The sequence below is a fragment of the Emydura macquarii genome, unplaced genomic scaffold (assembly GCF_026122565.2).
Source record: "Emydura macquarii macquarii isolate MOO-44397 ecotype Brisbane River unplaced genomic scaffold, CSIRO-AGI_Emac_v2 contig_2207, whole genome shotgun sequence".
Lineage (NCBI taxonomy): Eukaryota > Metazoa > Chordata > Testudines > Chelidae > Emydura > Emydura macquarii.
Window position 1 is genome coordinate 1,714,916 of NW_027132344.1, and position 18,264 is coordinate 1,733,179.

General features: G+C 40.9%; 1 protein-coding gene and 1 long non-coding RNA gene across 4 annotated transcripts in view; both read right to left on the minus strand.

The window, feature by feature from the left end:
- Window positions 1-18,264, minus strand: part of GABRG3 (gamma-aminobutyric acid type A receptor subunit gamma3) — a 442,295-nt gene that overhangs the window by 326,835 nt on the left and 97,196 nt on the right. The window lies entirely within an intron of this gene.
- LOC137160978 (uncharacterized) lies at window positions 1,410-11,953 on the minus strand. 2 transcript variants are annotated; one of them, XR_010922018.1, is made up of 3 exons: window positions 11,852-11,953; window positions 11,570-11,633; window positions 1,410-1,596 (listed from the first exon to the last, which is right to left on the minus strand). It is a non-coding gene; the product is annotated as an uncharacterized lncRNA (long non-coding RNA). The 2 variants fall into 2 exon arrangements; XR_010922019.1 differs by lacking the exon at window positions 1,410-1,596 and adding an exon at window positions 2,943-3,116.

An 18,264-nucleotide genomic window follows, 5' to 3' on the forward strand; every position in this document is an offset into this window, starting at 1 on the left:
ATAAGATTGTTGCCCATGCTTTCCCTCCTATCCATTCTAGTTTCTTCTGATCAGCCCTGATGAGATCTAAATGCTGAAACATCTGAGTAATGATATGTAGCACTTCTACAGTGCTACATCCCAAAAGCACTGTACAAATATTAAAGTGCAGCAGTTCTGTCATTAAAACAACAAAAATTAAAAAAGTACTTGTAGACTAAAATAAGTTCAACCACAAACGATCTGCTTCATCTCTTGTGACATCAGTGGAATAGTATCTGATAAAAATGTCCAGGGAATCCAAGGGAACTTTAAATTAATCCACATTCTTGCCCTCAAGATACAGAAAGGAAAATGTATTTTGTAAGAACTGAACAATACAACCTTGTTCTACTTCTTCGTGCCCTTTCTAGTTTCTGCAGCACCAGATAAACACTATTCTAATTTCCCAGAGCTGTGCATGTTCATGCTGACACCATCAGTTATACTGATGCTAACAGAATGGTAATAACTGACATTAAGAGTTTGTGTTCTGAAATTAAATTAAAAAATCCTGAAATTAAAAAAAACCCTCAATGTCTTCCAGATATCCCTTCTCCCCCCTCTCCCCCACCAAAAACAAAAACCATCCATCCAGCTAGAGAATCAAGAAATGTCCTAGTAAAATGACCATATTTTCAAAATAAAGATCCAGAATGCTTGTGGCAACATTTTTCAGGGTAATGAAATATTCATATGTTTTAAATCCTGGTTTCTTTCATTGAGCTGCTCCACCTGCACTGGAAAAGTTCTGTCTAAAGCAGATGGAGGAAAGTCTGCGCTCGGCCTCTTTTCCTTGCTTCCCACTGACTCTGTCCTTCTGGCAACCTTGGGAGAGGAGAGAAGCAAAGGACAGTAGGGCCACTAGGTGTCTACCCCAGTTCCCCCCCCCCCCCCCCCGACCTCTAAAGGGCCAGATTGCGGCTTTGTACTCACTAGAGTCTAGACTGTCACTGGGTCAGTGGCATAGCTACGGGCAGGCCCTCCCAATCAGATTTTAAGCAATTCATTCCATGTTTTTATAAGCCTCTGTTTCACTTGTGACATAAGGCTTGTGCCCCCCGTGTCAACCACAGGCCCTGCCAAAATATCAGTTCTGGCTACGCCTCTGCCCTGGGTGCGTGTATACGGCAACTGCAGGGTGAGACTGCAGCTCATGTAGACTGTGCTGAAGTCTATGCTGCTAAGGCTTCATTGATCTGGTACCCACTGCCTGAGATTGAGCTAGTTTTAATCCAGCTAGCTCATAGGTGCCGACACAGGCTGCAATCAAACCCTGGGACTGCAGTACAGATATCCCCACCAACTCACTGGACCTGTACTGCATGACAAGGTTCGGCCTTGAACAATGGTTAGTGTGAAGCACAAGCTCAGTAGTGATTCACATCAAATACAAGTTTACTTAACACATGAGTCAGTGTAACAATGCAGCTTGAACAAACAAACAAAATCCTCAGTTTTTCGGCTGCTGAAATGAAAGACTGGGACCTTTTGTCCCCATATGACATTCTCGGGATGACAGGATGTCCTATGAAAAACAGAGTGTCCTGGTAAAACTGGAGTGGATTGTCTGTGTACCTACAGAGAAGAAAAGTAATGTTAAAAACTAAAAAATACTTGACTCTCCTTTGGGGAGATTTTAATAATTTACTTTTGATATGAAAAAGAAATATTTTAACTTATTTATCATCTTATCCAAAGTGTCTTCTTATACAGTCCAGTTCTTTGACTGCAAGGCCATTTTTCCCTATAAAATGTAATTGTATTCCTAGATTGCAAATGTCTTTACACTAGAATGAGAGACGACTCCTAGATTCGCCTTCCTCTGCAGCTTGTGGTCACTTGCCAGGAGTATCTGGCTAGATCTCACTTCCCTGCCATTGAGGGGGCCTCATGCACTGATGCACCTCTATCTCCTATTCTCTGCATGTGGCACATAATAGTCTACTGTCCTGTGGGCTGGAATACTTTGGTCTATTAGTGGTTGTTCAGTGCGAGTAATGTTGGTGATGTGTGATATCCAAGGTCAGACTAGATGGCCTTAAACTCTGACTATTTCTGTATCCTTTCCAGACAGGCTTCATTAGTAATTACAAAATTCATATCTGATTAGAGACTACCTTTCCCCTACTGTACTAGCTACATACAAATTGTAATGTAATCAATTCATTCAGCCCTTTTCTTTGTTTGTGGATTTTCTGAGAACAGATTTTGATTTATACAGATTTGTTCATTGCACAAAGTGCAACTTTAAACAAATACCTTTCAGCATATGGGGTTCATAAAATATTCACTTTAGGCAGTGCTCTGCCCCCATATAGGTCAATGGGAGTTTTACCACGGAGTTTTAATGGGAGCAGGATCAGACCCCTAGCTGATTATGCCCTGCATATAGCCAAAGTCACAGTATTATTTTTGCTACCTAATTGGACAGATGAACTTTTATAAAAATGAGGAGGAAAATCAGAGAGGTTTATGAAGGTGGGTGTACCAACACTTCCAGCGTTAACCTTTACATGACTAGATTAACATTTAAGAGAATTTCACTTTCCATAAACATTCTTACAAACAAAATCATTCCTACAAATGTTCATATAAGACTAATTAAAAGGATTGTGACTAGCCTCAGAGCAAATTCAGGGGTTTTGTTCAAAGGAATGTTCCCAAGTTCTTCTTTGCAGTATTTGCAAATATTTCCCCAGCCCTGTACACTATACCACAGTAACTTGGAAAGGCTTACGTTGAAGCTTATTTGTTAACCTAGACTACTACATCCTAAATACAGTATTGGCTTTTAAACGAATCATTTTATTCCTCAGGCCAAATTCTCTTTTGCAGCTGCATTTCAAGCCAAGGGACTAGTATAACTGAAGGGAGAATTTATCTTCATATCACAAGGCCATATCAAAGTTTAAAAGCACAATTTTCAAAAATTTAATGGAGAAGGCTACAAATATCCTCTATACAGCAAAAATGATGATACGGGGACAGAGGCTGCAACTCCATTCTGTGCTCTTCTCAGCTTATTGATTGCCTCTAAGAAAAGGAGTTATTAAACCCTTGTTGTGCTGGCAAAGTTCCATGGTAACAGCAGTTCCCTAAATCCACAAAAACAAAGGGAGATTAATTCTCAGTAAAACTGTCCTTAATTTTAATTATCACTTCTGTTATTACATTTGAAAACACAGAATTAAAAAACTTAGTTTACACAAAATCCATTTGCAGAGCTTAATGGTATTGTATTTTCAAGAATTATTAGTCTATTATTAGAACTTTATAGTTGCAGAAATATGCTTCTGAATATTGGGTCCAGGCTATTATGAGTAAAAATCCTAACATAGTTGTAAGTACCATGCATATAATTTCTGAAGTTCTATAATGTAATAGACATTCCAGCCTGTAGACACACCTAATGTATTTTAGACCAGGAGAAAAGTTAAATGATAGAAGAGGCAAGACAAACAATTCTGAGTCTTTTGCTTCTACATTACACCTTCTGCTTTGAAAATATTCATTTAGAAACCCTGAATTTTTGACTTAGCCATTGTGACTTTGATGCTTTCTATAGTCCCCCACCTGAAAAAGCCAACGGAGGGGGGGGGGGGTGGTAAGAAAAAGGAAACCAAATTGAAATTTAAAGGCTCAAAATAGATAACTAACCACGCTACGGCACTTCAGAAAGTTGTATCTGTGGTATAAATTGGGTTAGATTCCAAACTTTTATAACAGAAGCTTCTTTGAGATGTCTTGTGTGTTTTTGTATCAGTAAAAAATGAAAAAAGCCATGCAAACAGATAGTGACTGACTTCAGTGGCTCAGTTTCTATTTCATCAGTTTTGTTTTGCTTCTCCATACAACTCAGTCATATGTAATACCATGCATGTTTCGGAGGAGATTGTTGGTGGAGCAGTATCTGCAACCAGATATCGTTCATGCCATCTATTGTTATTTGCCTTACAGAAGCATCTACTGGCCCCAACCAAGATCAGAGCCCCATTGTCCTAGGCACTGTGTATACATATAGTAGGACAGAGACCTGCCCCAAAGAGCATATCATCTAAATGGACACGAGAAAGAGTGGCAGACACAGAATACTATCATCCCCATTTCACAAATGGGGAACTGAGATCCAGGGGAATCAAATGACTTGCCCAAGGTCATACAAGAAGTCTCTGGCACAGCAGGAAATTGATCAGTGTAATGCAAAACCAACTCCAATTCTCAGCCACTAGCGATGTATCCTGAAAACCAGAACTTCCTGACGTTCTCTCAGTAAACATTTGCAGTGACAGGAGCACTAGTGGCTAATGGGAGTTTCAGTGCATGGACCTGTGCAAAGAAGTTCACACCACTAGCAGAGCTGCTGAGGGAAAAAAAAAAGTTCAGTATCCTTAGGGTACACAAAAAGGTAAAAAATAGATTATTTTTATGTCAAAGTACTTGACATGGTAGAAGACAGATTCTAAAGGTTTTTTGTTTTTTTAACTGCAAACTAGAAACGCTATAAGCCGAGTCCTAGGGCAGAGCCAGACCCTCACAAAAATTCTTGTTAATAAACAATTCCTTGTGTTAATTGTTGGGGGGGAGGGACACACACATTTTCAGAGGTATCCTAGAGGATGTGTGATTTGCATAGTTGGTTCTACCTGTGGTACTTGTTACACCTAACTGCTCACTAGGCAAAATATGTCAACAACCCTGCTCACCAATCAGGAAAATTTTAACTAAGCATTTATTTTCCTGATAGACCAAGAAGCGAGGTCTCACATATCTCATATCAGTCTGGTTTTTGCTACTAAGGGCAATCATCTATTCTGTTTTATTAGACAGTCTGAATATTTCATATAGTAAGAGACCACCCTCTGCCTACTGAAAGTTGAAGGGGGGGGAAGGGGGGGAGAAGGGCAGAAGCAGCACCCCCAGACATCTGAAATGCGTGCCAGAGGCAATAATCAAAGTCAGCATGTGTCTCAAGTCTAAATGGCAAAAGAATATTGAAAAATGGCAAACAATTTACAAACATAAAAGTTCTCCCTTTGCGTCTATTCACAAGTGGGAACACAGGGGTCCAGCAGCCGTTTATATTTGTGCACCTGAGAACAAAGCCAGATTTATAATACCTGATAATGGCTGGAGGAAATGTACTATTACTGCAGTTTCATTCAGAAGATTGTGTGAATGTTCATGTGTGCTGCCAATACTGTTTCCTATAAGCCTGTACTGGACATACTGATTGTTAAAATTCATATCTGAAGCCTGCGGTTAGCTTTGTGAGATGTTGGATGCTAACTTCTTGTTAAGAGGGATGTGCCTTTATGTATAATCAAGATGTCTCAAGTCTCCCAGGATGGGTTGATCTCACCTGCACTAAGTTCAGCTCAAAAATAGTGTAGACTTGAAACATTGCTGGGTACTAAGTAAATAATGTCAGCTATATCAAACCTATTGCAGGCGATGACCCCTACAATAATCTACATCATGGCTTCACCTCCATGCTGTATGGAGCTGTGTGCCAAGGTGAACACACAGCTGTGACAGACTGACAATATCCCGCAACTCTGGGACAAACCTTCTGAAATTATGATAAAGGTTAATGGATTAAGTGACACCTTATTGAATAGGTTTAATACATTTGGGGTCTATTGTAATAGTAATCCAGTTGTGTGTGTTATTGGGGAATTGTACATAATTCAGCTGGGGGGGATGCTAATGTAATTACAGTTAGTAGCCCCTTTGAAGCCACACCCTGGAGAGGTTCACATATAGTGGTGTCATGCTCTCTGGAGAGGCTCATAACTGTGAGTGCCAATCTCAGGTCAGGCTGTCAGAAAATAGGGCAAAACACCCCCAAACGGGTGTTATATTCTATAATTAGATTTTACCAAGGCAGTAACCAATGTGCACTCCTGACCACTATCATAATATGTCCAGGGAGTCAGGGGAAGTCCCCTTGGGCCCCTCCAGCCTATCTTGCCACACAGAAAAACTGAACTTAGTAAAAGGTTATTAAGCAGGGCGCTGGGGGGGGGGGGGAGGAAGAGGGGGAAGGGAAGGGGAATCACACCATGTCAGGTTACTCAAACCCACAGGGTCAGTCACTTATCCCAGGTCAATGGATACTCTCAATCTCACACCAAAGACAACCCTGTCAGCCAATTTCTCTAGTAAACTAACTAAAGGTTTATTAGCTAAGACAAAAAAAGGGAGAATTCTTAAGGATTAAAGCAAGTAAAATGCATTAACAGGTGAGTAAGTTTTTAAATCCAAAATAATAGAGATGTAGTTATCTGCTCATTTTCCATAAGTCTGAGTTCCCCAAAGTTATTTTGGGGATTTGTCTTGTATCTGGAACACTTCCCTGTGAATGTCCGAACAGCTCAGATGAAGGATCTTTCCTTGAATCCATCTTTACTACCTTCTTCACACAGAAAATTAGCTGACCACTTCTGTACCCACGTGGGTCTTCCTTTGTTGGCTGTGCATGAGTAATGCAGATTGAGTTCACAGTGGGAATTCACAGACTCAGTGGCCCTTGCTCTGAAGTTAGCACTCTTCTTTTATGAAGAATTTAGCTACAGAGATATGCATAATGTACCGTATTTCCCCATGTATAAGACGCACCTTTTTTAGAAAAATTTGGGGTCTAAAAACTGGGTGCGTCTTATACAGTGGTTGTAGATTTTTTTACCGTAATACATTTTTTTTCAAATTTCGGGCCCCAAAATTAAGGTGCGTCTTATACATGGGAGCATCTTATACATGGGAAAATACGGGTAAGTGATGGTCATTACATAGAAATAGGTAAGTGAGAACAGTACATGTAACATTAGTGAAGTTCTAAAACCTGAATACTTTTCATTAACACACCTTTGATCTAGACTTAATTACAGGGTATACATAATGTCAAAGTAATGTAATAGAAAACTACTGGGTATAGACAGATGAACACAGTGCAATCAACATCTCGTTTGATATGGACATACAGGTGAATTACCCTGAGAATCTGACATGTGCTGGTACATGGCCTGTCAGCATCACAACTAGTTCAAACTGGATTCTCCAGGAACCAGACAGTCAAAAGAGATTTTTGGAAAAATAGCCTGGTTTTAAATAGGCTCAGGGCCTTCTTCCTGATCCTGCAAATAGACAGGCCCTCTTGTCCTCTGAGGGCCCAATTCTCAGGGAACAGTTAGAAGGACTTGCCTACTTGGGCCCCATTAGATAGGGTGCTTGTTCTGAGCAGACGCTGTGATGAACTTGAAACCACCAGGAAACCCATCTGAAAAGAAAGCAAGTAGGCCTGCTTGGGCAGCTGGTCTCTGCTGGAAACAACATAGTGAAAGCAGGGAACTGGTCAGCCTGGAAGTATCTTGGTCAGAAGGGAGAGAGATGTGGATCTTCACCCAAGAGAGACAACAGGCAGGAGAGTCTGAGAGCAGGTGCTCTTGCTGGACCACTGAGGGGAAATACAGGTGCAGTTGCCCTGAGCTGTAACAACAACAACATGGTTGTCTCCATGTCATAGTCCATGTAAACCACGTCATCATTATAAAATACAGTCCTGTGTTTCAGGGCTTGAACTGCACCAAGAACATCCATTTTAACAGGTAAAAAAAATGTGATCCCTGCCAACATCTTAGATCACTCATATTCTTCCATCCAAAGAAGGAAACCCATATGCAAAACATGATTCAAACCGGAATGTCTGGGGAAGGGATTTAGACAACAACTACAGTAATATGTTGTTCAAATAGAATGACATCATGAGCTGCTGACAGTAGCTCTGTAAATAAATATGCCTGAGATTTGTATATCCCATTGACTGTGGAACCTTGACGTTCATTTGTTCTCTAGAATTAGTGAATTTTAATAGTGTCCATATAATGCCACAAAAGCCTTGACCATTAACTCATTAAGCACACATAATAATCTGCCCGATCACCATTAATCTTCAGTTCACCATTGCAATACAGTGGATGCTTACACTTTACCCATAGGTATTAGTGGAGATCAGAGCCTGATTGATGGGCAAATGGACTTTACTCAGAGTTATTTGCCATGTTGCAGTGGACTGAATGCCCAATTTTCCCATCTTGCTCAATAGCCATAATATCAATGTGTCCACAGACATAACCTGGCATTAGCTATTTATATAGGATTTCTAGCTATCTCAGCTAGTGGTTTTTAAACCTTTAGTGTATCGTCAACTTCCCCATTTCATAATAAAAAGCTTCAGGTCCACAATATTCATATTTAATTAAATTGGTCATCTTCAGTGAATCCTTAGTAAAGGCTGTAATATTGTATGTGTATTGTAGTACAGCTAAATTCCCAACATGTGAGAAACCTGCCTCCTCATTGGTTTATGCAGCCCCTTAATATTATGAATTTCGATTTTGGTGTCTTTGCATTGCAATTGCTTAAATGCAATACAGTGTTGTGAATGAATCTTATCTGCATAACCCTTACCAATCCCGGCATCAGGATTTTTTTTTTTTTTTTGGCAAACATAGAGAAGGAAACACCTACAATAACTGGAAAGTAAACAGCAAACTTGTAAAGGAGAAAAGCAGCAATGGAAGAAGAGGTTTGGGAGTGTGGGTCATATTCCCCATTTCATCCACTTCTCCAAACTCATGCTGAAGTAGAGTATACCCTAACTCATTAATACTAGATTCACAGACCTAAGGCCAGAAGGGGCTACCATGATCATCCAGTCTGAAACTTACCTGGTTTCAGAATAGTGTGTGGATATCACACATCAGATAATTTGTGCTTTAATGTAAAATACTTCCATTTGGGTTGCAATACAAATACAGGAACCTCTTTATAATATTTGCCTAAATGAATCATGTTGAGTGCAATTCAACATATTGCAAACATAGATGCAGTTTGTGCTTTCAAGTGCTTACCTTCATTTGCTAACTGGTAGCATATGCAGCTCCAATATTTTATTACTGCATGATTGGTGGTTTTCTTGTCATGGGTTAACAATTCACCTAGGCATCTGAGCCAGATTTAGCACTTTTATGGCAAGTTGCTTGATTTACAATTGGTTGACTTGAATATTTTCCAAACTATGAAGTAATTTAGGAATCGGACGATGAAACCCAGCAGGATATAATGATCCCTTTTTCCAACACAACAGGCCAAAATTATTAACAGCATCAAATTTTCATACTTAAATGAACTCTGGAAACAGCCACTTCCCATACACAGCTGCAAGCCTGGCTTGTGAGCCTTATTCAGTCTTCTCTGGTGTGTATGACTAGTACACTAGACAATCTTCAACCGTGCTTCTGCATATTCAGTACCATTGGCTACAATAGATGTTCAGTCCATATATGTCCCCACACCAGCCTCCCCTCCCTTTCCTGGATCTCACCACTCTCCAAGGTGGAGCAGTTTCTTACCAGGGTCTGAACTCCCCATCTTTGCCGTATCTGTACTATGGGGGAGTGACAATGCCAACACTAACCAGGCAGTACCTGCTTCGTTCAGGCTGAATTTAGCTTAGCAACATTTATAGATTAACTTAGTAGCGAGAAGTGCTATGCATTTCTAATCAGCACAGATTCTACAGTGATGCGTACATTATAAATACCTGCTGTAATTTACATCAGCTATTTAAAAATGCTGTTTGTGGCTTTTCCTTTCCAAGATAATGGGGCAGTTACTCATATAGAGCTGACTGAAGGCATTTTTTAAAAAAGGTGTATGATTATTTCATTATTTGAGAGGGGCATGTTTACTTTACTTATTTCTTTAGGGCTCAATTCAAACAAGGTCCTTAATCCTAACTTAAAATATACAAGTGGAGCCACTGAAGGAAGTCAAAGAGTTGGTGAAGAATGTTCAGTCACATTTTGCCAGTTTTAATCTCTTTAATAGGCTGATTGAGAACTTATTGAAGTCTTTCCATCCACTTCAGAGCCTATTGAAAGTTTTGGAAAAAATGTATATACATCTTACTGAGAAAGATTTTTGTGAACATGCATACTGATCATCAATAGTATAAGCTTTAAGTAGACGGAGTATCTTAGTTTAAAAGGAAAAGTTTACCCCTAATCCCACTGGGCAGGGTTATCTTTCCACTCTGGCATAGAAACTATTAAAAATCTTCATTGGCAAATCCTGACACAGTGTCAAAGAAACTATAGATCCTCCTAGATACTTAAGTCTTCTTTAGGCTGCAACTCACACCTCCTTGAAACCATATGTGGGTTTTGACAGCACACAAGCTGCATTTTAGAGTCAGATACAGGGAAAATAAGTTTGATTTTTACCTTGACCTTTGGTATTTGTTGATATCTCCAAAAGAATGTATTTAACACCACAGTATAGCAACATGCAGAAAAAACTAATTACCCAGGAAAGTTCAACTAATTTTTATCCTAATTTTCTAGCTGACCAAGGCACATGGAAGTCCAGTGATTTATTGTGCCATCAAGCACTGAACCATGAGTCACAACCTTGGTTAGAACCTGTGAATGGAGAGACTCAACAAATTTGAGCCTCATTTGACTTAAGATATGTGGAGCTTATTGTTTAACCAAAGTTTATGAAAAATCTTGGTTTGGAAGTTGCAGAGAAATCTCACTTTTTTTTTAATGAAATCTCCACTATTTCAGGTTTCATGGTATTTGTTTCAGTATTTCTGTATTGAGATGAAGCCAAAAAGCATAGGAGGGCTCCTATCTCCCCCTCCTAAGCTATGGCAAAATTCTTTAGGATCTAAAAATGGTTTCATTTTGATTTGAATTTGGGGGCAAATATTTGGGTCATTTCTTATTTTGGCCAACCATGATTACTCATCATTAATTAAAAATTAGGATCCTTTTAGATCCCAAAGTGTTTTATCACATGGGCCACACAGTGATTACAAATTAAAGCCTATATATGATGTTAGAAAGGGTTTGCCAGCATAGCTATACCAGCAAAACCCCCACAATGGAGACACAGCTTATACCAGCACAAGAGTGCTTTTGCTGCTATAGCTTATACCAGTTCCCCAGAAAAAAGGAACTATACAGGTTGAAGCACTCTTTTTTTTTTTTTTGGCCAGTATAACAGTATCTACACAAGGGCTTTTTTGCCAGAATAATAATAATAATAATAAAAAAAAAAATCACATCCTAACTGACATTATTCCAGCAAGAATGCTAGTGTAGACTGCCCTCAGGTAATGAGGTATCCCTCTCCGAGGGATGTTGCTCTTTATTCTTGACACATTGCCTATTGATTCTGCTCTTCCACCTGGGTGGAAATCTGAAACTACATCCTCACTTGAAGCAAACACTTAATTGTTTCTGTGTTGTACTGGGCTGACTTGCTCCCCTATTTGTTCTCATGAAAACAGATGCATATGGAAGCCAATGGCTGTCTATTCAGCTACTACACAGTAGAAAACCTACTTTACAAAGGGGCACTGTAAAAGAGGAACACCCACCACCAATGCTACCTACAGGTCAGGCAGGAGCACAGCACATGATCACCCCTTTTCGTGTATAATCCCATCCTTCAGTTTTCCCAAGGGTTTCAGGGCTTTCACCTTAGTATGAGGACTTGGCAGGTCTACACTCTTGAACAGTCAGGATCTTCCCCAGCTGGATTCTCTACCAACATAAAGGTTTCTGTTGATATCCCATCCATTGGGAGGAGGTAGGGAAGCCCAGAGCCACCCCCTCCCCCAGGCTCCAATCCAGGTCTTAATGGTGTACAGCTATGTTCTGCATCTTGGGGTGCTACACAGTTGTCCCCCCAAACCACTCCCTACACAAGTTTCCCTTCTCCCTTTGGAGTAAAATACAGAATCACAAATAAAGTCTCTGACCTTCCCTTTGTAGAGCCTCTTAGGGATGTGTTTCCATATCTCAGACCACAATGGGTTCTGGGCAATACTTCCCCCAGAGTAAAGGTCTACTCCTTTCCCCTGCCTTCCCACTTCTGAGCTGCTCTGCTTCCCCCTTTTAAATCCTACCTCCATCTTGAGCAGGCTTTGCAGGTGAGGCTGGGTGGGCCTGCCTGGGCCCACAGCTGCTGCTTAACCCCTTGTTCTCTAGCACGGAGTTTATGCACCCTATCACAAGCATATATGAATATTTCCATAGGAAAGGAAAGGAAAGAAAAATGAGTTTCTAAAAGTCTATCACAGATGTAGGAGAATAAGGCATTTTTTATGCTGAGAAAATGTCACTTTAAGAATAATTGTAATACTTCGCGGCAGCTTATCCTGTGTCATAGTAGTGGTGCCAGTTGCTTATGCTGCAATGAGCTATTGCACTACCAACTGCTCTAATATTCTCTCCCAGCTTCCATTTCACTAACGACAAATCAGACAATGTCTCTCTTGCTCTTGTTTACATGGCTGTGTTCTGATTGACTGATTACTAATCTTTACAGGTACAGAAGAGTCATTAAAATGCAAAAGGAATATGTTTTAAAATCATGAACAAAAATGAAAGATTTTTTTTAAAAGTCTGTGATAAAATGGAAATATAATTTATTTCCACTAGGTTTATGATTTAACTTAACATTGTCAGCATTTAAACAATGCACAGCAGCAGCCATTTCTGGTAGCACATGGATTCTAGGCTTGTTAAAAGACAATGGCCACACAAGGATTACAATTTTTTTTAAAAGAACTTTTCTAAAAGAACTTAATAGCTGAAAGAATAATTCATTGAGGTTGAGTTGTGCAACTTGAAGGTCCAAGTGAACATGAAGGAGTCAGTTTGCAACAGCTCCTTATGAACCAAGCTGCCTGATTCCATTTGCAAGCACCATTGCACGGCTGTAGTCCGAGGGCTAATGGAGACACCACAAGCCATATATTGAGGCACTGTGTTTACCACCTTTTGCAGTCTCTTAATATGGGATTAAAATCAATCTGAATGGAATATTTATTATAAAGAACTGTTGACAAAATGTAACTCTCTTCAATTTTACAAAGAACTTCAATGTTTGTACATTTGCCAAAACAGAGAGAGTAAACGTGTGTCCATTCTCTAGAAGCAAAATGGGCTAGTGGACTGAAGACTAGTCTGGGAGTCAGAAACTATTATCTCTTTTTTCTACCACTTCCTGTACTATGAATGTATATAGTACTGTCCAACTATTCTTTAGTTATATGAGAACATCTCTTTGTGGTACATACATATCACCCATGTTCTAGAATGGAAAACAGACTTGCAGCAGTTAAACCACTTGCCCTGCATACTATGTTAAAGCCAGGATTAGAATACAAGAGCCCTGGCTAAAAGAGTAAACCATAGTGCCCTCCATAAAGCAAGTCTTGTAACATTTGTCTCAAAAATATTTGACTTTTACAGAACAGGTGAATCTCATTCCCAGTGGATTTGACAGTAATTGTCAGGCAACATAATCGAGAATCCATCTTCTGCAGAGATGGATTCTTGAAGCTTTTCTCTAGTAGCACTTCCATTTGCTAAATAAGGAATTTTAAAAAAAGATTTCTGAGGTGCAGAGTTCCAGCAAACGTTCATATCATTCTTCCTGACATTCCCCGCAGGTTCATGCTGTGGGAGGCAATCTGTCTCTTGGTTTCTCAGTTGTTTTTGTCTCAGTCTGGTCTCTGTCCCAAGGTCTTTGTGAGTCCATTGGACTTCCCGCAGGTTTACATTTCTATTCCAGCACTGCAGCTCGTATCCAATATACATGTTCTTCCAAGCTTAAATCGTTACTTTAACTCAGCTTGCAATTTGTCATAGCTTAGTTTCCTCTCAGGTGGTAAACCACTATACATCTCTTGCCTGGCCCTTCAGTAATAAAATTAGGCAGCTCATTCTGTCTCTGTCATTAGATGGATTTATTTGGCCAGTTAATTCAAATTGTTCTGCCTACAGAAGCCATTTACAATCCATTCCTCTGAACAACTCTGTCAGAAAAACAGGATACTCGAGTCTCCTACCCTGAGCCCCAGAAGCTGGAACAGCTTCAACAGCCATTTCAGAGCTTCAAATATTTTAATTGCTTTTATTATGGCTATGGAGACCCTACTTGTTGCTACTAATTTGTGACCTATTTCTTCCAGCATTCACATTTAACTTCTGTTAGTGTGCATACAGTCTTTATTACCTAACAGCACGCGTTCACACAGCAGAGGCCGCACTTTAAGATGGAACCATAACAGTCGAGCGCAAGAATAATCAGCTGCAGTTAGAGTTGAAAGTATTTCGACATCTTTTGCCTTGAAATGCAATAGCTTTGTTCAAGCTCTGATCCCTTTCCCTTGTTAGAAAATGTCAGTGATGCCTTCCTCTTGTTGCACAATGTTCCAAATCCAGACTGAGTTTTAGAGAAAGGGTCCCCTTTCAATATCATGGCACTACATCAGGTTGCTGGAGAGCAGTGTACCTGGATTATTGCTTACTTGTACTGTAGACCTGTCTAAAGGGCTGAGTCAGCATCATTGTTCAAACAGGGGGGAGACTTGGTCCCTGCCACAGGCAAGCTCACAATCTATTTTAAGACGAGATGCAACAAGGGAATATAACAAACAGTAGGAAGGAAGGACAAGGTATATGCACGGCTTGACTGTTCCAACTCATTGTAAAGGTTTTATTTTATAAATATAATGCAAGTTATTCCCCAGCTACCCTTCACCCAGCTACAGGTATTACTCTCCCCCTGCCCAAATAAATGGGCTGATTCTGACCCCAACCCCTATACACCGATCCAGTTGTCTCTTGGGTCTGTAGAGGCACTGGAACTGGCCAGTGGAGAATTCCCTTGACACAGAAACAGCAGAACACCACCATACACATCCCTATGCTGCCCCCTCTCACAGTGCTTGCCAGGAGGCAGGAGGGAGAGTCTCCACAATGCTGAGCACTAGCAAGATTCTGGGCTGAAGAGCAGCCCAGGGAAAAGTGTGCTGTAAATTAGAGTAACTGGTGAAAAAATCTGTGTGGGCACTTATTTGGGTTTAGGAATGGCTTAAATTCTTTCAGAGGCATTTGGAGATAAACTAAAATAATCCATTCTTCCACTGACACAAGTGTCCACACAGCCAGTTGCCCCAGGGTAACAAAACCTGCTTTAAAGCCAATTCACGTTCTACCTATGTGTTTTCTCAGGTAGACAAGCCCTCAGGGACAGTTTACATTGCAGCCATTCAGCAAAACCGTGAGGAATTCGACCATTCCATAGGTCTTCTACTAGTTTACAGTGTCAGGGAGCTAAAAAGACCGTTAGCTCTCTCTCTTGCTCTACTATATTAATAAATGGGGCTGCAAACTGGAGAACTTTTAAGACTTATGACTTTTATGACTTATGAGGAGAGGCTGAGGGAACGAGGCTTGTTTAGTCTACAGAAAAGAAGAGTGAGGGAGTGATTTGACAGCAGCCTTCACCTACCTGAAGGGGGGTTCCAGTGAAGATGGAGCTAAGCTCTTCTCAGTGGTAGCAGATGACACAACAAAGATGGTCTGAAGTTGCAGTGGGGGAGATCTAGGTTGGATATTAGGAAAAACATTTTCACTAGGAGGGTGGTGAAGCACTGGAATGGGTTACCTAGGGAGGTGGTGGAATCTCCATCTTTAGAGGTTTTTTAGCTGTGGCTTGACAAAGCCCTGGCTGGGATGATTTAATTGGGGTTGGTCCTGCTTTGGAGCAGGGAGTTGGACTAGATGACCTCCTGAGGTCCCTTCCAACCCTAATCTTCTATGATTCTAAGTGTTTTCTACTGACTCATAATAAATTGGGCAATTTAAAAGCTTGAGAAACAAAATAGTTGCATTTTGTTTTCTTATAATTACAGGGTCAAAAGCAGTTGCATGCTTATAAATATATTTATAAAGACAAAAGCAGGAAGGAAAACATTAAACTTCAGATTTTGCACACAACTAGAGATATACTTATTGGTTTTTTGTAGAAAGGTACACCATGAGAGCATAAAACAAAATAGCATGTAGCATTTGGGAAATTCTAAATGGCCTCTGCAGCCCCTGGGGTAGGTGGAGGTGATTGTCTGCATTTTGTTTCTCTTGTGGGACTGGAACATATTTCAGTTGCTAACTGAATCACTGTAATGGAAGAGACAATTTGTTAATCACGGGCTATCATTCCAGATTGTCATGTTGGCACAGGACAGCCGTATTCACTTAGCCTTGCAATTCCAGCAGCACAGATCATGTTCCAGGATATTCCAGCAATAGGCTTAATTACAAAATAATGATTTATTAATAACCAACAAATCCTGCATATTTGTAGCTCCACTTCAGGACTATGGCCAAAACAACAACAATTCCGACTACCTAGTCTGCTGCCTCCTTTAGGGGGCTTGACACTTTTACAGAACCTTCCAGCCAAAGATCCCAGAGTAGTTCATGAACCTTGGCGAATCACACTTCACACCTACTGCAGGGAACATATTACTCCATTATATAAAAGGGAAAAGTGAGACACGAGGGGGTTAAATAACTTGACCTATGATATGTGGGAAATCTGTGGCAGAACAAAGGTTCAAAGTGTCAGAAACCAACATGTGGGTGGGCACGCCTAGTGGCTGGAGCAGTAGCAGTCAGTCTGGGAACTGGAGCCAGAAATCAGAGCTGGAATCAGAAGTCAAGAGTGGGGCTGCCTCAAGGCAAGCATAGGACTGGCAGATGAGCTGGGCTGGAGCTAGAGCCTGTCACTACTGTCAGCCGGGGGAGAGTTGCAAGCCATTAAATGACATGGGGCAGACTGAGCTGCTGTAGCCCCTGTGAGATTTATATACCTGCCCTGAGAGTCACCAGATCAGCTCCTGGTTTGTGGATTGCCTCGAACCTAGCACAGGAGTGACTCATCATCACTGTATGTGGCTTAACAGGCGCTTGTTCAGGGATGACTCGTCACTTTACAAGAACTCCCAGCCTTGGCCGTGTCTACACTCAGAGCCATCCCTATGGTACCGCGAATCGGGGTGAATGCCCCGGGCCCTGTGCTCTGGGGGACCCCACACTTCACACTGGGACCAGACGTGGCGGGTGGCTACCGCCAGGGTCCCAGCTTTGTGTCGGGACTGTCCAAGAGGTGGGTGGCTGTAGCCCGCCTCCCAGCTATGCACCGGGCACCACACTCTCCTAGGGACGGCCCTGTCTACACTGTACGAATGCAGCTGAAGTGCTATAAGATTTCCTGTGTAGCCACTCTATGCTGACTGAAGAGAGCTCTCCAATCAACATAATTAACCACCCCAAGTGAGCAGTGGTAGCTATTTGGACATAGCATTGTCCACATGGGTGCTTCCGTTGGTGTAATTTATGTTGCTCGGGGGTGTGCTTTTTCACACCCCTGAGTGGCATAAGTTATATCAACAAAACAGTTAGTATAGGCATAGCCTGTGTGTTTTCCTCGCTGGATTACACCTACACCTTTTTAAAGTATTTGTGTCTACTGAGGATTTCAAACTTGTCATTGCTAGTTTACAGTTTACTGCATCTCGCAGCAAATGGCAGGGCACAAAACTGAGCCTGGGTAAAAACTGCTTACAAAAGCAGCAGACAGAAATATTTGTTATATCTCTGTTTGCTTTAATTGGCTTATTAGACAGTGCTATTAAAATGCAGATTGTTCTTGTGAACTCTTAATGGGACACAAATCGCATGCATGACTTCCCTGCATCAATACAGAGCAGCCCACAGTGAAAGTTTTGCATAAATAGGTCTTTAAAAATGCAACAAAAGAAATATGTTCACAGATCAACTGAACAGCTTGCATAACTGCAGAAGACAGATGTAGTACAGCTAAAAGAAATTTCAGTCTTGGAAGTTAAGGACTACTCTTCTGAAGCAAGTGCTGTTGCACCTCAATCATTGGTTGTCACTGAGAATGGAAAGATATAGGCAGACTGGGGCCTTGTCTATGTTGGCAACTGTTTGGAAATTTTGCACTATTTTACTACCTCTAGCACAGCTGGCATTAGTGTAGGTGTTTGTTTATCTCTAGTGATTGGTCCAAGCAGCAGCTGCTGCTATATTTCAGGCCATTCAGTAGCCTTTGTGGGGGTATTATGACATCAAGCTTGCCACAAACTGCGGATCTATAGTACCATGGTTATACCAATTGTATTGTATGGAAGTGAAATGTGGGTGCTAAGGAAGAGCATTGGATTGACATTTTTTATTCTCGTCATCTTTGCCAGCTGCTCATTATTAAATGACAGAAGAAGATCAGAAAAGAGGAAATTTGAAGTCAAACTCAGCAATCAATGATGATTTAGTTGGGGTTGGTCCTGCTTTG